At 43.4% G+C, this 21,612-nt stretch overlaps 1 protein-coding gene across 1 annotated transcript in view; it reads right to left on the bottom strand.

Annotated features, from left to right (window-relative positions):
- The window catches only part of FRMPD1 (FERM and PDZ domain containing 1), a 108,896-nt gene extending 105,080 nt beyond the window's left edge, over positions 1-3,816 (bottom strand). The window contains exon 1 of the mRNA XM_061425696.1: positions 3,590-3,816. The gene's annotated coding sequence lies outside the window, so the exon portion shown is untranslated. The remainder of the gene's footprint in view (positions 1-3,589) is intronic.
- Positions 3,817-21,612: the final 17,796 nt, after the last annotated feature.

Here is a 21,612-nt window from a genome sequence, read left to right as displayed (position 1 = left end):
TTCCCTCTGCCTGGAAGCTTGCTACATCCCTGGCTCTATTCTAATATAACAACACATGTAATCCTCAAAGCAACCCTATCAAGTAGGATTATTACCCCCAGTTTATAGATGAAGAAACCCAGAAGACTATATATAACCTGACCGTGGAATATATTTAGTTGTCGGGGGGCCAGGACTCCAGGCGGTGTGGCCCCAGAGTCTGCACACTTCTTTACAGTTACCCCACCTCTTCCAGAGCTGGGCTGCCTCTCTCAGTTTCAGGCATGACTGGCTCCCTCTCTCGCTGCCTCTCCATGGCTCAGACAGGCCTTGCCTGCCCACCCTCAAATGGAGCACTCCACTACCCACCTTCTCTCACATTACCCTGCTTATTTCCTTCCCAGCCCTTAGCACCACCTGCAATTATCTTATTTATGTATTGTTTGTTTATTATGTTTGTCCAACTAGAATATATACTCCAGGAATGCAGGGATCTTGCCTTTTGTTCCAGTGTATTCCTGGGGCACCTAGAATAATTCTCTGGCACAGAGAATGTTCTATGAATAACTATTGAATAAGCAAATGAAGGATAGTGCTTTGGATGCTACATGGCGCTACCCAGGTATTGCAATGCTGTCCTTTACCCCCCTGTCCTCTTCTTCTTCCTTGGCTACTACAAATGCCCCTCCCTACACTAGGCAGATGAGAGCAGGCACCCAGTTCCCAGTATATATGGACAAGACTGATCTATTTATAACTGTGTCTGGCAGTCAAGTCCCCCAAACCCAGGTCCTTGAGCACTAATGATAAGCTTGTGGGAGGCAGAGATTCCATCTTCCAATTTATCCCTCTGTAGCCTTCCACCACTGAACAGTACTTGCAGGTCACTGGCTGCTGTTGATGTCAGTTATGGTCCAAGCAACCTCCAAAGAACAAAAAGCCCCCACACCTTCAATCAGGAGGCATCTTGAATACAAATCACACTGTCATAGGAACTCCATCCTGGTGGAGGGGTTCTAACACAACGAAAAGTGAAAGTGAAAGTCTCTCAGTCATGTCCAACTCTTTGCAACCCCAGGAATTATACAGTTCGTGGAATTCTCCATGCCGGGATACTGGAGTGGGTAGCTTTTCCCTTCTCCAAGGGATCTTCCCAACCCACAGAACGAACCCAGGTCTCCTGCATTGCAGGCGGATTCTTTACCAACTGAGCTATTAGGGAAGCCCTCTAACACAATACAGATTGCTAAAACAAAAGTACTATTTACATACTCCAACATTTAGGGAACTTGCCTATGAATCTGCTATTAAAAGGAACTAACTTATCAAACACTCATTGTATGCAAACACTCTGTTAGACACTTTTACACACAAGACCTCATTTAACCCTGTGAGTCTGGAATTATTATTATTCCCCTTTGAAAAAGGAGAAAAGTGAGGCTCAGAGGTCCAACATCCCCAGACCATTGTGGATCCCAGCCCAGGGTCAGTGCCTTCTGAATCACTTTCCACTGTCCTCTGCTCTGAGGCATTCTGCCCTCTCTTGTGCTTCCACCAGACTTGCTGTTCTTCGTCTGGGCCCTCTGCTTTCCTACCTGTGTATCTTTGCTCATTCTAGTGCTGTGATCTAAAGTGGTCTTTCCACTTTTCACCACCTGTTGAATCCTCTTCTTCCTTCCACTTTCCATGGTGCGCATGTCCCCAGTCTCCCCAGTTAGAATTCACTCCCCATGGCATTCCCAGAGGTCCCACGGTTTAGCTCCCAGAATGCCCTGTGCTATTTCTCTTTATTTCTCACTAAAATCTGAGCTCCTTGAGGGTAGAGCCCATCAGTATTTTACCTCTTTGTTTCCTCCAGAATGAGTTGAGAAAGTTCTTGCTGAACCACTGAAAAATGAAGAGGGGAAAGACTGGTGGCACTGGAAGGCATCTGAGAGATCGAAGGCTCTGAACAAATTAGCTTCAATTACAGAGTATTGTTCAGGAAAGGCAAATTTATGATTTATGTGCCACAATTCTGCCATTTTCCTGCTCCAGTCCCAAAACACACTCTCATTAGTCCTCTGATTTCATAAAGCTTGAAACTTAAAACCGGGAAGTCTAGGAAGGAAATCAAATAATAAAATCACTTCCATAAGAATCCTTTCATAGTAATGGATTTCACCCACACACTGGGGAGTCACTAATTGCAGCACAAGCAGGAGATGGGGGGTGGGTGGTGTTGGTAAGAGACTGGGCAAAGGACAAAGTTCAACTGCTAGGATGTCACAGTTAGCCACCTTGAGTTTGTTCTGCTGTGGATGCACCAGAACTCACTTGTCCTGGAAAATAGGCACTTGCCTAACTGTTGGCCTCTCCAATCACAGCTATGTTGAACATCCACCAAAGGATATCTGGTCTATAAGTGATTTCAAATTGTCTTGATTGGAAAACATCTCAGTCTGTGGCTTTAGACTAGAAACTAGGAGATGCTGGCCTCTATGTTAGGACCCTTAGATCAGTGAATTATTTTTTCCCCACACAACTCTTTGAGGTTTTTACTAAAATAACCGACTCACAAACAGAAATGCTTCCTGATCTGCAAGCCACTTTGAAAACAAATCATTATGCCCTTAAATATTTTATGATGGTCCAAAGCTCTGAAGGAGGAAAGGTGAGCATTCACCAATCCTTACCATGTCTATTTCAGGACTCGAAACAAACTGCCAATGTCTCCTTTATTTCCTAAACGCCTATTTGCAAGTGCTGTGTGGATTCCTGGTGAAATAGTCCCTCCCCAAATACAGAGACCAGGAGATTTCACTTCATCAGGTTTATAGCCGAAGAATCTCAACGATCAGCTAGTGAACTCAACACCCGCCCCCACCTTTTTATGGGTGGCAAAACTGGTAGGGGGTACTTGCCCAAGGCCACATAGTCAGTGAATGGCAGAGCAGCCACCAGAAGCCAGGGGCCCCCTGGCTCCCCGCCCTGGGAGCATCCGCTATTTCCAAAGGCTGACTCAACACTCCTCCTAAAGCTCAGCCAGAGCTGCTGCAGGTTAGCAACTTGACCCCTGAGATTGACTTCTGTAAGGTCCCAACATTTCTCTACACCCCCAAGGAGCTGTGGAACTGAGACACTCAGGGGTGCCCCGCGACTCACTAGGTGGCAATAAGGCAGGACGCTTCAGGTGATCGCCCCTGGCAAACCCCTCCCGGTCCAGGTGTGGCCGTAGAGACGGGGTAGGGCGAGTTGGTCTGCGGTCACTCAGAAAGTTGGCCGCTGGCCGTGGGCGCACTTGAACTCAGGTCGCCCGGTTTGCCGCTCTTTTGCACTATGCCATGCAGATCTCGAAAACTTAAGCAATACATTGATACTGTGTAAAGATTTAAACACCGCAGGCCCTGAGCGAGACCGGGACGCGCGCCCCTCGCCAGGAGTGGGGGCTCTAGGACTGGAGGCGGGCGCGGGTCACCAGGGGCCGGTGGTGCAAGCGGAGCGCACGGCGGAGGGCGGCGCGGAGGAAGCTGCGGGGGCAGGCAGTCTGTAGCTCCCGGAGGCGCAGGCCCGGGGCGTAGGGACCTGCAGTCCCCCCCAAAACTTTGCGGCGCCGGGACCTCGCCCTTACCTGCAAGGAAGCGCCGCCCGCGCGGACGCGGACCTGGCGGGCTGACGCTCTCGGCTAGGGGCGGCCCCGCCCGGCGGCGGCACGGACGCGGGCAAGGCTCGGCCAGCGGCTCGGCTCGGGATCGGCTCGGGCTCCGCCTCCCGCGCCGCGGCTGCAGCCGGAGGAGGGGGGCGCACGGCCGGGCCGCGCCCGCCCGCGCCGTCTGGCCGCGGCAGGTGCTGAGGCTGCAGCTGCGGGGCTGCCAGCTGCCGGCGCCGCGACCCCCGCCCCGGGGGAGGAGCCCTGCGCGCCGCCTCCGCGGGCCCCGGAGGTCCCGGCCCGCCGCAGTGGGCGGTCCCGCTCCCACCAGGGCCCTGCCTCCGCCGGCCTTGGCCAGCTCCTGCCTGGGCGCGCAGCGTCCGCCGGGTATCCACTGGGAGACTGAGGCCGGGAGAGAAAGGGACTCCCAGGCTCACCCGGACCGGCGGCGGTACAGCCAGAACTAGAACCCAGAAGAGTCACGATTTCCTTCTCACTCCTCCCTTCCCCAGGCTCTCTTACTCCAAGGCCTTTTGAAGAGAGCTCCAGCTACACGGGACTCTAGGGACACAGATGATCCCGACTGTCCCCCACACCACCACCACAGACACGCGAGCGAGCTCGCGCGCGCGCACACACACACACACACACGCCCTCGCGCTGAGGAGAGGTAGAAGGGGTGGGTCCACCTTGGCACTATGGACCACCTCCCCTGCCTCTGCAAACTCCTTGGTCTCTGGGATGCTGGTTCCTCTGATCTCTCTAGCCACTCCTTCCTAGTCTTCTTGCTGCTGCTGCTGCTGCTGCTTCTAAGTCGCTTCAATCGTGTCCGACTCTGTGCGACCCCATAGACGGCAGCCCACTAGGTTCCCCCGTCCCTGGGATTCTCCAGGCGAGCACACTGGAGTGGGTTGCCATTTCCTCCAGTGCATGAAAGGAAAAGTGAAAGTGAAGTTGCTCAGTCGTGTCCGATCCTTCACGACCCCATGGACTGTAGCCTACCAGGCTCATCGTCCATGGGATTTTCCAGGCAAGAGTACTGGAGTGGGGTGCCATCGCCTTCTCCTGAGGGCTCCTCAAAACCCAAAGCCCTAAAATGTTGGGGTGCCCTCAGGACTCTGCATCCAGCCCTCTTCTGACTCCCTGGCCACCCACCCACTCCACTGGCTCCAGTCCTATCGCTTCTCTTTCCATCCTACCCATTTGCAGGATGGATACTCAGAACTCTTTCTTGCGGAAATACCTACTCAACACCTACTAGGTCCCTGTACTGTTGTTAGACACCGGAGATTCAGCCTCGAATAAAACACAGTTCCTACTCTCACAGAATGTACTGCCTGGCAGACTGCTAATACAGTGCAGTTTCTGTAACCATAGTGTGATCCCCCGGGGGCCAAGGAGGCATGGCAGCCTGCACTGGCTGAAGAAAGATCGCCTCCTGGAGAAGATGCCCTCCAAAAAGAAACCTGAAAGGCCAAGGGGGTTGCCAATGAAAGGTACCAGTGTGGAGCAAGCCTTCCAGACATAGACCATAGGAACAAAGACCCCAGGGTTAGAGAAAGCACAGTGGGGAAGGGCAGGAGTCCAGGGCTGAAGCAGCAAAGTCAGCAGGGACCATGCTGGGAGTTTTGAGTAGGGAAGGGGCATGTTAGAAGTGGTGTGTTAGGTTGGCATGTTAGAAGGGACATCAGTTTGGCATGTTAGATTATTTTGGTGGTGGAATGGAGCACAAATATAAATTTGAAAGTGTGTCCTTCACCCCCACCACACACATACCCAAAAACACCCAGCTGCATTGCAGTGGCTGGACCTGGAACCCACCTGGCCTGGATGAAGAAAGGCTTTTCAGCACCTACCCCATCTCATGGTTCATTCCCAAATCCAGGCTTCTATCCAAAAACTCTCTCCTGAGAGGCTCCATCTTTAAAATGTGTCCTAGGTACCTCCACCAAAAACTCCCTTTTCTCTTAGTGCCCCAGGAGTGAAGTTAGCCCTTCACTCCTTGAGGCCTGCTTCCCTGGCCCATCTCCACACTAGTTAGAATGTACAGAGTTCTTCCCCCACCATCAGCACCATTAGGGAAAGTGGACAAAAATGGAAAATTTTGAAGCCATGGTGGAAATAAAGTCAGCTGCTAAAAAGTTAAATTTGTACCTCTCCATATTGTTACTTATAACTGAGTGTGAATCTACAATTATCTCTAAAGTTTAAGCTTTAACATTATGTGTTATAGATAAAAATAACCAAATTACTCTCCCTAATGTAGATTAAAGAAAGAAGAGGTCACTTGTCAAGAAAGAAAATAAAACTCAAACTTCTTGTCCAGTGAGTACAAATTTTGCCCTTGGAATTTTGTCCTGTTCCTCTCAGTGTCCTAGCTGCCCATACCAGAAGTGTCTGCATCTTCAGGTGCTTTATGTATATCTGTATAAACAATTTCACCTTTAAACCCTGGGTTCCCACTGCCATTCTGATCCTTCATACCCCTTCAGCCTTCCTGGTGTGCCTGTTGCTTAAATACCAAGGTTGCTTGTGTCCCCTCTTGGTCCCTAGTCTCTCTTCACCCTCACTGAGAAGTTCCATCCACTGCAATTCTAATCTTCAACTGAGATCTTCTGTGCTCCACACCCAGAGACACCACTGGCTGCTGCAACTCCTGAATGCCCCTCAGGTCCCCAAGTCTCAACAGAGCCAAAACCAAATTCACATCTTTCCCCTACTGCATTGCTTCCATATCTCAACTGGTGGTGGGACTTAAGCCAGAAACCAAAGGAACATTCTAGACTCTTCCACCTTCCTGGCCCTCATATCCTACTGGTCACTAAGTCCAGTTAACTCCGTCTCCATAACATCTCTCATACACATCATCTCTTTATCCTGCTGCCCTTGCCTTAGTTGGAGCCTCATCATTTCTTAGTGAAGCACAGCTTCACCAAGTGCTGCCATATGCTGCCAGTGACCTTTCTAAACCATAACTCTGATGTCACTCTCCTGCTGAAGATACTGCCATTTTTCCTTCTTGGCCTGGTGATAAAGCTCTAACTCCTTAGCATGGCATGAAGTCCCCAGTGATCCAACCCATTACTGCTGCAGTCCCATCCCCACCTCACCCTGTACCTGCACACCAAAGACCTCATGTTCCTAGGGCAATCATATTTTACAATAGTAAAAGCAGCTATAATTTATTAATTTATTACTCTATGTCAGACACTGGGTTGAGTGCTTTACACACAATATCTCATGTAATAAAAGGTATAGAACCCAGTGCTAAAACCGACAGTCTCAAACCCAACCGCCTGAGTTCAAATCCCAAAGAAGTCACGTGTTATCCTGTGTCATGTAGGGGAAATTCCATAAGCTCTCAGTTCTAGATTTCTTCCTCTGCAGGGGGGAACTTAATAAGAATACCTGCAACCTAGGCATGTTCTAAAAGAGCTATTAGAGATGAAACAGTAGCTAGCACTGTTAGTCATGCTTATAATCAGAAAACACAGTAAGGATTACTATGCTGTGCTCCTTTTACAGTGAAGGAAACTGAGGCTCCAAGAAGGAACATCACTTACCTATGATTCCACAGTTTTAAAGTAGCTGCACTGGGATTCACCCAGGATTCTACATCCCATACTGCGAAATACTTTGCATAAGCTACTGCCTCACTGGGGAGGCTTCCCTACTTCCCCGGGTTTACCACAGCCCTCCAAACTTTCTTCCGCCTTTAAATCCTGGTCAAAAACATCTTCTCTTCTCTGAGGTCCCCCCAGTCCCTTGTTTGTGCCTGGGCTGTGCTTGGTTTGCTCCTTGGCAGAAAAGCTATGACAAACCTAGACAGTGTGTTAAAGAGCAAAGACATCACTTTGCCAACAAAGGTCCGTATAGTCAAGGTTATGGTCTTTCCAGTAGTCATGTACAGATGTGAGAGTTGGACCATAAAGAAGGCTGAGTGTCAAAGAATTGAAGCTTTTGAACTATGGTGTTGGAGAAGACTTTTGAGAGTCCCTTGGACTACAAAGAGATCAAACTAGTCAATCCTAAAGGAAGTCAACCCTGAATACTTCTTGGAAGGACTGATGCTGAAGCTGAAGCTCCAATACTTTGGCCACCTGATGCAAACAGCTGACTCTGGAAAAGACCCTGATGCTGGGGAAGATTGAGGGCAAAAGGAGAAGAGGGTGACAGAGGATGAGATGGCTGGATGGCATCACTGATTCAATGGACATGAACTTGGGCAAACCCTGGGAGATGGTAAGGGACAGGGAAAGCTGGCATGCTTCAGTCTATGGGGTTGTGAAGAGTTGGACACACTTGCTGAATGAACATCAAAAAGTGCATGGTTTATTCTTCAAATAAAGTACCAGGCATAGCTCACCACAATGGTTTACTTACATGTCTGTCTTCTTGAGACCTCCTAGAAAAAGACACTATCTTCTTTTTGTCTTCCTGATGGTGGTTGGTGGTGATTTACTTGCTCAGTTGTGTCTGACTCTGTGACCTCATGAACTGTAGCCCCCCGGGCTCCTCTGTCCACACAATTCTCCAGGCAAGGACATTGGAATGGGTTGCCATTCCCTTATCCAGGGGATCTTCCCAACCCAAGGATTGAACCCGGGTCGCCTGCATTGCAGGTGGATTCGTTACCAACTGAGCCACCAGGGAAGCGTTTGTCTTCCTAGAACTCCATAAATATTTGTTGAATGAATGAATAAATCAGTGAATAAAATACATATTAGATTCTCAGAAGAGTTTTACCCTAACAGCTGTCATTTCAACAATGATAGCTCTGTTTAATCTCTATCATTCTGAGGTCATTTTTGGTGAGAGGATAACATTTAATGATCCAATATTATTATAGAGCAAGCTATGGCAAGGCAAGGCTTCCCTGATAGCTCAGTTGGTAAAGAATCTGCCTGCAATGTGGGAGACCTGGGTTTGATCCCTGGGTTGGGAAGATCCCCTGGAGAAGGGAAAGGCTACCCACTCCAGTATTCTGGCCTGGAGTATAGTCCATGGGGTTGCAAAGAGTTGGACACCACTGAGCGACTTTCACTTTCACTTTCATGGCAAGACTGAAATTTCTCAAATTGCTATTTGGTTGTGTCTTGTCCCTCTCAGATGTCTTTTCTTTTTTTAGTGACACTATGTAATAACCCATAATAAGAAGCTATGTAGCATCCTAATGAGACTTCCTGACTAAAGCATCTGAGGTTTGAATTTACTTCCCATAAGTACCATTTCAGCTAAAAGTTTGCTTTCTCTGTGGCATGAATGTGCCGTTTGTCATCTGTTAAGAGCCCATACCTTCCCCTTATCTGTATTAATCTCCTTTTCATTCAAATACTTTGGAGAGCTGACTTAATAGTAAGCTTTCCTATATAATTTCCTTCTTAGAATGCCTAACTCTTCCTGACTTTATATCTCTTGTTCCCAAATAGAATCATTTACTGCTTCAAGTTTCAGCTTTACTGTCTGCAGTAATATAGGATGAGTTTCTGCTCTTCATCAGAATGATCAAATTCCACAGGATTAAGAAAAAAACAACCTGACCCTGTCATTTTGTATGGAGTAGCATTTTAAAATGAGATGTTAGAAACACTACTTTTATATACCAGACAAGTAAACTGGCTATTTTAATGTCTTTGTATCAAATTAATGAAAAGCAGTGCAGGTGGAGAAAAGAAAGCTGGTCTGGGAAATAGAGAAAAGTTGGGGAGTTCTAGCTCTGTTCTGCCACTTGCTCAAATGTCCTCACTCCTCAGGCTGCAGAAGAAAGGAGGAGTAGACATAAGGACCTGCAAGGTCTCTTTTAGATCTAAAATGACGTAGTTCCTTAATGAGCCTCTAAGTGGTCATTCATTCAGCATTGTTGAGTGCCCTCCTAGCAACTCATGCCTTTTGAAGTGTAGTGATTCAAACATAAATCCAGACTGGCTAGGTAATGGAATGGTTTGGTTAAGACAGTATTATTACACTACATAAACTGGTGACATGTTTTTAATATTCAAGCTCTAGTTAACAGTGAACTATAATGAAGATAGTGTCACTGAGATTTTGCTGAGCCAAGACTCATGGACAGTTGGAATACTACAGCAGGACCATTAGGAACATCCATACCAGCATTTGTGGTCAGCTGCTTATAGAAAAGCTGTGCCCTGCAGGTCTAGAACCTAGTTCTGTACTTAAACTTGCCACATGGCTATAGGAAAGTCACACTACCTCTCTGGGCTCTTCTGTAAAAGGAGGGAATGATACCTTCTGACAAACAATGTCTCTTGAGTCCTAAACCAAATGATCCTCTGAGTTTAAGGAAGTTAAATATTATTAAGTTGAAAGAGAGGTCTGCTGTTGTCTGCAGAAGAAACCGGGTGCTTATGTGGATTATATTACCTCTTGAGGACAAGTAAATTCTTGCCCTACAGAGAAAAACAATGGCATAAAAACAACATGTTCTTGCTTCCAAAATTCTAGGACACAGAGGCAGACATTCACTGCTCATGTCTTAAAAATGAATTGTCCAGTTCATTGTAAAATATCTAGAATAGAAAGTTAGGCTAGAACGTCCATTGTGTGTTAGCAAAGAGAGATCAGTCTCCCAGTACTTTCCAAACCTTACAGGATCACCTATCATAGTCATTCTCCCAAAGATGATCTATTTTCCCTTCTTGGGGAAGGGTCAGGGAGTGTGGAAAACCTTAGCTCTCATATAAGGCTTGCCCGCTTAAATTTATTTTCTTGTTCCTAATCCTATTTTCTGATCCTTGATAAAACTGGTGTTCTAATCTGTTGTAATTTGATAGACTTAATGACTTGGTTGGAAACAGAAAAAGGATGGGATATTTGCATAGGGAATGGTTATCACAATTAAAAACTATATATTCAAGATCTTTATATCTCCTGTCAGATATTTTTATCTCATTCTTTAGATGATAAATTTTTCAGTGTTCTGAGGGACAGCTTTGAAAATATATGAGTGGTTTTAGCATCTTTACCCTTTCCTTTTTAATCTTTTAAAAATTCTCTTTTCCTCTGCTGCTTCAGCTTTTGGAAGGTCAGCTCCTAAGAAGAAGGCATGTCCTTGAGGTTGTGGCCAGTGTCTGGGGTGGCCCTACTCTGGTCTTGCCAATCCTGACTGCTGCAATTCCCCCAGGTTTGATCCTGCTCTGATTCTCCTGGGAGACTATGGCTTCACACCACTGCTCTGCTTCCCGCGGCCCCAGGGACGGATGTCACCATCACCCGTTTCTCATCTCCTTTACCTTTTCATTGTACTTTACAGTTTAATAAAGCATTAGACAGAGCAGTCGTCTCATTTTATTCTTTCAATAGCTCCTTGAATTATAGAAGACAAACATTATGACCCTCCTATTACAGACAAAGAAACTAAGACAAACTTAGAGAAGTCAAATGATGTGTATGAAGTCACAGATCTGGTAAATGGGATTTGAGTTCAGGTTTTTCTAGGTAATATATCTCTATCTGGGGTGGGGGTGGGACACGGAGATGACTGCAATAGAATTGCAGTATGGGAAAATTTCCTAAATAATTTTAGGATGACTATCCAAGGGAATTCTCTAAAGATGGGTGCTTGCACCCTACAGCTGACACTGTCTCTCTCAACCAGCTCTCTGCAGAAGTGACTCAAACTGTGAGACATATGTTGAATAGAGGGTAGGATGTTAGGGCCTAGATCTGGGGCCTAAAGCAAACCTCACACATCCCTGGGAGACTGAGCCAGTGCAGGACTGGAGAAGGATGGTGCCTCCGCCACACTTTTTAAAACTGCAGGGAGGACCAAGGCCCAAAAGCCTGGGAAGTGCTTGCTTCACTGGCACATGTGCAGCAAAGGCTTCCAATTTTAAAGCTACCCAGCTGGGCCCAACTGAATGGGACCCCTTAGCAGTGAGAAAGAACTGTCTTTGCCCACTTCCTGCACAGAGTGCTGAGTGAATTCTATTGGGGCTTGCTTCCCTAGAGGCTAATGTCACAAGTAAGTCAAACTACCCCTCCCAGGGCCACTACTAGCTTATACAGCATCTTCATGTGGGTTACAAAAAGGCATCACATTCAGATGCTTTTGTGCAAATGAGGAAGTAATGTTTCCTTCTTTCAGGCAGATGTAGCTCCAAAAACAGCTCAACAAGTGGATTTTAGCTCCTAATATTCTCTCAACTAGGTACCCTGTATGGAAAACAACTTACACATTAACAGAAGCCCCATCCTTCCCTGTTCATCCTGGGAGTGTCTAAAGATTCCAAGAACCTCTCCCACATCACCTCAGCCTGGTGGGCCAGCCGACCAGCCTTGTTCACCACCAGGTCACTGGAGAAATAGCAATCTTTCTTCCTTTTCACAACTGTTCAGCTGTTGATACCCAAGAGGCCACAAGAGCCTGACCTGCCCAGGAGCTGGTATGAGTAGCCAGGGCAGATCAGAGATCAGTTAAGGCAGCAGACCTCGGCCTTTTTGGAACCAGGGATTGATTTGTGGAAGACAGTTTTTCCATGGACCAGGAGTAGGGGAGAAGGTTTGGGGATGATTCAAGAGCATTACATTTATTGTGACTTTATTTCTAATCTAATGTCATTGCTGATCTGACAGGAGGTACCAGTCCACAGACCTGAGTTAGGGAGCTCAATCACTTACAGGAGAAAGACCAAGGTAGATAACTAAAAGAGAGGACTCATATTCAGACAGATTTAAAATAAGACAAAATAAGCTTTGAAAATAAGATTTTTAAGAGGATTTAGAGATTGGGGGGAAAGTAATAAGAATGAGTAAAAATGGTTTTGGGATGTAAAAGAAAATTCAAATTTGAACATTTCAATTGTGGAAGCAAAGAATAGAATGAACACCACTGAAAATTGATTTAATGGTCTGAAAGATTAAAAGAGAGAACAATCCCACAGAACCAATCCCAAAATACAAAGAAATGGAAATGTGAGGGAAATATTAAAAAAAAAAAAGTGGATGAAGTATCTAGGAGTCGTGCAAATAACAGCAGTACCAAATAGAGCAAAAATAAGAAAAGAACAATGCAACAGCCAAAGAAGTAATAGGAGAATTTTATAATTTATAATTCCAGAAAATTGGAATTTTATAATTTGAGAAAATGGAATTTTCAGGTAGAAAAGACTCATTAATGGTACACAGTAGTAATTTAAATTACACACTTAGGAATTCCAGTTCTGGACAAGATGGAGGTGATACATTTCTCCCTATTCCTCCTAAACCCCTAACGTATAAAACAAACATAAGAAAACTCTGAATGACAGAGAAAGCAGACCAGCCAGGGACCTCAGGACTCAATGAACAACATGACAATGAATTCCCTAGATTTTCTTTTTGCCTCCTATACATCCCAGACTGAGTACTAGAGAAGCCCACAGCTAAGAAATGCCAGTAGGGACAGACAAAAAGAGCCTCAAGGAAAGCCTGATCTTCATTGTCAAAGGAGTGGGAAAGAGCAGCCTAACAAGACAGAAGCTTTGGAACTTCCCCAGTGGCCCAGCAGCTAAGGTTCTGTGATCCCAATGCAGGGGTGCCCAGGTTCGATCCCTGGTCAGGAAACTAGATCCCATGTGTCACAGCTAAAGATCCCACATGCTGCTTCGAAGATCCTCCATGCCACAACTAAGACCTGGCACTTCCAAATATATAAATATTAAAAAAAAAAAAGAAGAAGAAGAAGAAGCTCTTGTGATAACACCAACCCACTTCAGACAAACACCCCCCCAAAAAAAAAAAAAGTACACACACACTCCTATTCTCCCACCTCTGGTCAGTAGAGGCTAAGTGGGGAACTTGGACTTCCACCCCTGCCCGTGGGTAATGAGGCAGTGTTCCCTTTCCCCACTAGCACAGTGTCAGCTTGCTAAAACAGAAGATGCAAATAAGATGCTGCATTTAGAACATGATACCTAAAACGTCCAAAGTACAATTTTTAAAAATCATGCATCACACCGCAATCAGAAAAATTTCACCTTGAATGAGAAGAAGACAATCAACAGATGCCAAAAGGGAGAAACTACAGATTTTGGAATTATCTGACAGTGATTTTAAAGCAGCCATCCTAAAAATTCTTAAACAAGCACTTCTGAATTCTATTGAAACAAGTGAAACTTTAGAAACTATCAGCAAAAAAATAGATGTTATTAAAAAATAACTAAATAATATATAACTGGAAAATAAAAGGAGTGAAAAACTCACTGGATAGGCTCAATAGCAAAGCAGGGATAACAGAGGATAAAATTCAGTGGTCTTGGGGCAGATTAATAGAATTTAACCAAGCTGAACAACAGCATGAAACAGCCTTGGGGGAAAATAAAAGAACAAAGTTAAACTAAAATTCATATCATCATAGTCCCAGGAAAGAAGAGAGAGAGAAGGAGAGGGAGGGACTAAAAAAATAAAGAAACAATCTCTGAGAATTCCCCAAATTGGCAAAAGGCTTAAGCTTAGATTAAAGAAGTTGCACAAACTCCAGAAGGGATAAGTTCAAAGAAACTTAAAGAAATCCACAGACAGACTTAAGTCCTAACATTTCAATAATTATCAGGCATTGTAATTATACTTCTAAAAACTGAAGACAAAAAAAAGAGTCTTGATAGTGGAGAGAAATGACTTAGAGAGGAATACCAATTCAAATGATAACAGAATTCTCATTTGAAATCATGAAGACTAGAAGGAAGTGGTGTGATGTTTTTCAAGTGCTGAATGAAAACGGCTGTCAACTCAGAATTCTGTATTCAGTTAAAAAAAAATCCTTTGGGAATGAAGGTGAAAAACTAAGATGAAAAACCAATATAACTCGTGAACAATTAGATCCACCTAAAAGAATGACTATAGGAAATTCTTCAAACAGAAAATAAATGATAAAAGAAGAAAACTAGGAATATCAGCAATGAAGAAAGAATAAAAGAAAAAGTTAAAATATTAGTTAATATAATAGATTATTACTTTCCTCAAGTTTTTAGACTTATATTTGTGGGAGCAAAAAATATAATATTGCCAGATGTCCTCATTATATATAGAGGTAATATTTAAGACAATTATATTGGAAGAGGAGGCTTCCCTGTTGGCTCAGCTAGTAAAGAATCTGCCTGCAGTGCAGGAGACTTGGGATCAATCCCTGGGTTGGGAAGATCCCCTAGAGAAGGGAACTGCCACCCACTCCAGTATTCTGGCCTGGAGTCACACAGAGTCGGACACAAATGAATGACTTTCACTTTCACATATTGGGAGAGAGGCTAAACAAAGGGACCTAAAGGCACATTTTACTTGAAGTGGTAAAATGTCAACACCAATAGACTGTGACAAGTTGGGTATGTATCAGTTCAGTTCAGTTCAGTCGCTCAGTCGTGTCCGACTGTTTGCGACCGCATGAACCACAGCACGCCAGGCTTCCCTGTCCATCACAAACTCCCAGAGTTTACCCAAAATCATGTCCATTGAGTCGGTGATGCCATCCAATCATCTCATCCTCTGTTGTCCCCTTCTCCTCCTGCCCTCAATCTTTCCCAGCATCAGGGTCTTTTCCAATGAGTTAGTTCTTCACATCAGGCGGCCAAAGTATTGGAGTTTCAGCTTCAACATCAGTCCTTCCAATGAACACCCAGGACTGATCTCCTTTAGGATGGATTGGTTGGATCTCCTTGTAGTCCAAGGGACTCTCAAGAGTCTTCTCCAACACCACAGTTCAAAAGCATCAATTCTTCTGCGCTCGGCTTTCTTTATAGTTCAACTCTCACATCCATACATGACCACTGGAAAAACCATAGCCTTGACTAGATGGACCTTTGTTGCCAAAGTAATGTCTCTGCTTTTGAATATGCTGTCTAGGTTGGTCATAACTTTCCTTCCAAGGAGTAAGCGTCTTTTAATTTCATGGCTGCAATCACCATCTGCAGTGATTTTGGAGCCCCCCAAAATAAAGTCAGCCACTGTTTCACTGTTTCCCTATTTATTTGCCATGAAGTGATGGGATGGGATGCCATGATCTTAATTTTCTGAATGTTGAGTTTTAAGCCAACTTTTTCACTCTGCTCTTTCACTTTCATCAAGAGACTCTTTAGTTCTTCTTCACTTTCTGCCGTAAGGGTAGTGTCATCTGCATATCTGAGGTTATTGATATTTCTCCCAGTAATCTTGATTCCAGCTTGTGCCTCTTCCAGCCCAGCGTTTCTCATGATGTACTCTGCATATAAGTTAAATAAGCGGGTAACAATATACAGCCTTGACGTACTCCTTTTCCTATTTGGAACCAGTCTGTTGTTCCATGTCTAGTTCTAACTGTTGCTTTCTGACCTGTATACAGGTTTCTCAAGAGGCAGGTCAGGTGGTCTGGTATTCCCATCTCGAAAAATTTTCCACCGTTTGTTGTGATCCACACAGTCAAAGGCTTTGGCATAGTCAATAATGCAGAAATAGATGGTTTTTTTTAACTCTTGCTTTTTCTATGATCCAGCAGATGTTGGCAATTTGATCTCTGGTTCCTCTGCCTTTTCTAAAACCAGCTTGAACATCTGGAAGTTCACAGTTCACATATTGCTGAAGTCTGGCTTGGAGAATTTTAAGCATTACTTTACTAGCATGTGAGATAAGTGCAATTGTGTGGTAGTTTGAGCATTCTTTGGCATTGCCTTTCTTTGGGATTGGAATGAAAACTGACCTTTTCTAGTACTGTGGCCACTGCTGAGTTTTCCAAATCTGCTGACATATTGGGTATGTATAGTTTAATGTTAATACTTTATCAACAACTGAAATATATACAAAACTGTACTCAAAAAAAATCTGCAGATAAATCAAATTGAAATTCTTAAAAATGCCCAAGTAGGGCCTCCTTGGTGGCGCAGTGGTAAAGAATTTGCCTGCCAATGCAGGAGACACAGGTTCAATCCCTGATCTCGGAGGATCCCACATGCCATGGGGCTACTAGCCCATGCACCACAACTATAGAACCTGTGTTCTAGAGCCCAGAAGCTGCAACTACTGAGCCCATGTGCCACAGCTACTGAAGCCTACAGGCTCTAGAGCCTGTGCTCCACAACAAGAGAAGCCACTGAAATGAGAAGCCAGTGCACTGCAACCAGAGAGTGATCCCCATTTCCCACTACTAGAGAGAAAAAAAAAAAGCCTGCACAGCAACAAAGACCCAGCATAGCCAAAAATAAAGAAATAACTAAATAAAATTATTATTTTCAAATGCCCAATAATTCACAGGGAGGCAGAAAGAAGAAAAGATAAATGAAAATGAGAATAAATAGGAAATAAATAATAGAATGTCAGACTTAAGTCTTTACATTTCAATAATTACATTAGAAGTAAGTTGTCTAAAATACACCAGTTAACAGAGATTGACAGAATGGATTTTGCATGACCTGGTAAATTTGCATGACCTGAACTCCAAGAATAAAGTATAAATGTCATAAGCTTCTAGACAATGTGAATAGCTTATTTATGAAGGAAAGAGAACCCTCCAAAATTATTCTGTGGACCCTACAAAATTGTTAAAATTTATTGAGACCTAATACTTGTTAGTCACAGTTCTAAGCAATTCATGTTATCTCATTTTAACATAATTCTACAGGATTTATATTATTAATTAGTACCTTCATTTTGTAGATGAGAAAATTAAAGCTAACTTTTCCAAAGTCACTTAATTAGTATGTGGCAGAGCTTAGATTCAAACCCAAGGAGTTTAATGAAACAATCTAAAAAATAAGTACAAGTTAGCTACCAGGGGAAGGAGAGGGAAGATAGAGCTCATTGGCAGAGACAACAGCCTATGAGAAGGTTCTGAAGGTCGGAAGGAAAACCTATGATATGCAAGGTGTTTTAAATAGAATATTAATCAATCACAAAGCTCTAATAAGCAGATATTACGGTGTCTGTTTTGTAGACGAAGAGATTCAGCAAGGTTAAGTAACTTGCTCAAAATCCAGCTAGCAGGCAATGAAGACAGAATTTAAATCTGGGTCAGTGACCATTCTCTATTCAGTCAACAAACTAGAAAAGCTCTTGGGACCTATTTCCCATGATGATCATCTTTGTCACCCTAATAGTTTTCCTGCAGGAACTCAGCAATTAAAACCTTAAAGAGAAAGGGATCTGTCCTACCTTTCTGGATAATTTTGGTCACAGCTGCTCTGGGTCTTAGTGCCTTATCTATAAAAGAAAGAATCATGCTACATCAGCTTTTTTCTCTTTGGCTGAGGGGAGACTGTGGAATCCTTTATTCAATGCAAAACCTATTAAACAGCCCAATGTGGAAGACAGGTAAAGGCAGAGCAAACCTGACTGAAGGGGCAGTGCTAGCCTGGACGCTTTTCAGTTAGTTGCTCAGTAGTGTCCAACTCTTTGTGACCCCATGGACTGTAGCCTCCCAGGCTCCTCCGTCCATGGAATTCTTCAGGCAAGAATACTAGAGTGGGTTGCCACGCCCTTCTCCAGAGGATCTTCCTGACCGAGGGATCAAACCAGGGTCTCCTGCACTGCAGGCAGAGTTTTTACCATCTGAGCCACCAGTGAGGCTCTCAGTTAAAACACTCCTTTGCAACCTAAAATCTGGAAAGGGTGCATGCTCCAGGCACAGGGGAGAGTCTTGGAGGCACCCTCTTTAATTTTTAGTTCAGGACAGGGAGAGAGATGGGTGATCTAGATTTTCTTAAAAACAAGGCTTTATTCACGTTCTGTTACTATGTACTGTGGACTGCAACATTGTGCTTCAGTCTGCTTTGAATCTCAGGGATGTTCTGGGAAGGATGTGTGCTGGAGTCAGATGGGCTGAATTCTAGCTTCTGTCCCTTGTGAGTTTTGTGTCCTTGGACAACTAATGTAACCTTTCAGTTTTTCTCATCATAGCAAGGAGATAATGCTGACCTTGAAGGGTGTTGTGAGGACTAAATTAAATAATAAGAACAAAGTACATAGCATATGATCAGGAGTGTTGTAGACATTTGATAAAGGCAGCTATTATTATGCACATTGAAACTCCCGGATCTGAATACTTTGCTGTGGAGCTTGTGTCTGTCTTTTTTCTTTTTTGATGAAGATTTTTTTGATACAAAAAGAGACAATACTTTTTGCAAAGGAACGCTGAAAGTGAAAGTGAAGTCACTCAGTCGTGTCTGATTCTTTGCGACCCCATGGACTGTAGCCTGTCCATGGGATTTTCCAGGCAGGAGTGCTGCAGTGGATTGCCATTTCCTTCTCCACGGGATCTTCCCAACCAGGAATCGAACCAGGGTCTCCCTCATGGCAGGCAGACGCTTTACTGTCTGAGCCACCGGGGAAGCCCAAAGGAATGCTGAAGGTATTTTAAATTTAGGGTGGTGAATTATGAAAAACTGCATACTTGTTAATGACACTGAAGATATGGTATACTTTCCTAATCTGGACTCTGAATAATGACTGCTATACATGCTAATTAGCTTGAAATCCAACAGCAAGAGCATTCACAAAATAATCCACAAAATAATAATAATATTTATTAAAACATTCTTTTTTTTTTTTCAAAAATAAAACATGACTTTATGAGCCTAGAATTGACAGGATAACCTGACTTTACAGATTTTCTGTCTTATGCATCATCATGTAGCTGGGGGCACGGCCTGACACCCCAGAGCTAGGAGATCTAGGAGTGTGTTTTAATAGAGGCTAAAGTCATGGCAGATTTCCTATAATGGACCATGAATTCCTGCTATTTCCCATGGAATTTAATGGGAGAACATTTCAGAAGCATATGGTACTTTGTCAACTGATACTAATGTGACCATTAGTATGGCTCCAGAGGGAATTTGAGTCTATGCTCAGAGAATGAATACTTGGGGAACAGAAATAGCTACTTACAGCCCTGCCTTCCCCACAGCTCTGTTCAGCTTCCCCCTCTTCTTTCAGTCCTACCAGAAAAGGATGCATAATAGGGGCGTGTCGTTAGTGGCATCTGCTCTACTCACGCTTGGACCAGAATCCCTTAAGGCGCACCACCTTGATATCCTTCAGACCCCTTATGCAAAGAGTATCTCATTTGACTCTCACAGTACTCCTCTAAGCTATGTATTGTTATTCCATTTCACAGACAAGGAAAACAGAAGCTCACAACAGTTAAACTATTTGCTTGGAGGTCAGAGATAAGTGGCAGAGCTAAAGTGTAGTCCAATTTAATAGCCCAAAACCATGCTGGATATGCAGAAGTATTGACTTGACGTGACTGGATTCTGTGAATTGCTCACCTGAATCAGATGTGGCCCAAACTTAGTATATGCAAATGCATTCATTTATTCAATTGTCATTGACTGGGAGCCTTTGAGTGTGCTAGGTGAGGGGAAGTAGTGTCCTGGGGAAGTGCAAGGGTCCTGGAGTCATTCAGCACAAGAATGTACAGACATCCTGGCCTGAGTAAGTGCTCATTAAGTCCTAGGCATTATTAGTGAGACATATTATGGAGCATGGAAAGATGCATCAGATGTGGTCTTGACACACAAAAAGCTCTAAAATTTAAATAAAATATATGACTCTCTGAAAAAACTAAAGAACTGAAACTCTATCTTGCTTCCTATATCTTACTCTTTATTCCTAGATAAAATTCAAATGAATCAAATGTTTAAATGATGAAACCATCAAAGCACTAGAAGAAAATATGGGAAAGATTGTGAACATTAAACAGAAGATGAATAGATATTATTACATAAAAATAAAAAATCTTGCATAAGAGGGGAAGGGGAAACCCTATAGGCATACTCAAGAGATAAATGAAAAATTGGGAAAAATATCTGTAATACATGTGCCAAACATGGGGATGATATCCTTATTATATATTTTTTCTAAAAATCAATAATGAAAAGATCAACAACCCAGTAGTAAAATAAGCAAAAGATAGGAATAGATAATTTATGATAAAGCAATTATAAATGACCCTAACAGTGATAGAAATACTCAACCTCACTCATAAGGGAAATTCAAATAAAGGTTAACATCGAAATATCATGCATTACCTATCATAGTGTCAAAGATCAAAATTTTTCATAATATACTGTGTTGTTGAAATGTGGAGAAACAAACTCATGTATTATCGGTGGAAGCATGCTGCTGCCGCTGCTTGGTCGCTTCAGTCGTGTCTGACTCTGTGCGACCCCATAGACGGCAGCCCACCAGGCTCCTCTGTCCATGGGATTCTCCAGGCAAGAATACTGAAGTGGGTTGCCATGCCCTCCTCCAAGGGATCTTTCCAACCCAGGGATCAAACTCGGGTCTCCTGCATTGCAGGCAGATTCTTCATTGCTGAGCTACCAGGGAAGCCCTGATGGAAGTATAAATTCATAAAATTTCTGTGAAGGACAATTTGGCAATATCTATGAAAAATTTTAAAAGTACATCAAAACATTTTAGACAACCTAAGTGTCCATCATTAGAGGATAGGTGAGTTATGGCACATCCATTCAATGGAATAGTGTGTAACAGTAAAAAAAAAAAAAAAAAACTCTTTTGTACCACTGACTGAGAATGGTTTTCATGATATATTAATTTTTTAAAAGCAAGGCACAGAACCATGAAAATAATGTGGTGCCATATGTATATAAAAAAGGAAGGAAATGGTTCTTTAAGAATAGATATGAAACTGATAACACTGGTTAACTCAGGGAATAGAACTAGAAGGCTGAGGACAGAAATGAAAGTTAAACTGTCTACATATACCCTTTGAATCTTATGAATTTTGAACTGTATAATGGTATTAAATATTTTTAAGTTTTAGTATTGAAAAAAATCTTTTAACTCAGGAATTCCAATTCTAGGAACTAATTCTATAGGTATATTTACACATGTGTTCCATATGTACAAAGATATTCATTGCAGTGTATTATTTAATGGCCAAAGATTGGAGACATCCTAAATGCTCGGAGGAGGGCTTAATAAACTATAATACAGTCATACAAAAAGTTGCATGCATTCATTAAAAAAATAAGGAAAAAATAAGTTGGTAGCACTATATGGACTGATAGAGAATAATCTTAGTT

This window comes from Bos javanicus, chromosome 8 (assembly GCF_032452875.1).
Source record: "Bos javanicus breed banteng chromosome 8, ARS-OSU_banteng_1.0, whole genome shotgun sequence".
Taxonomy (NCBI): domain Eukaryota; kingdom Metazoa; phylum Chordata; class Mammalia; order Artiodactyla; family Bovidae; genus Bos; species Bos javanicus.
Note: the sequence above shows the minus strand (reverse complement) of the source record. Positions and strands in the feature narration are given on the sequence as shown.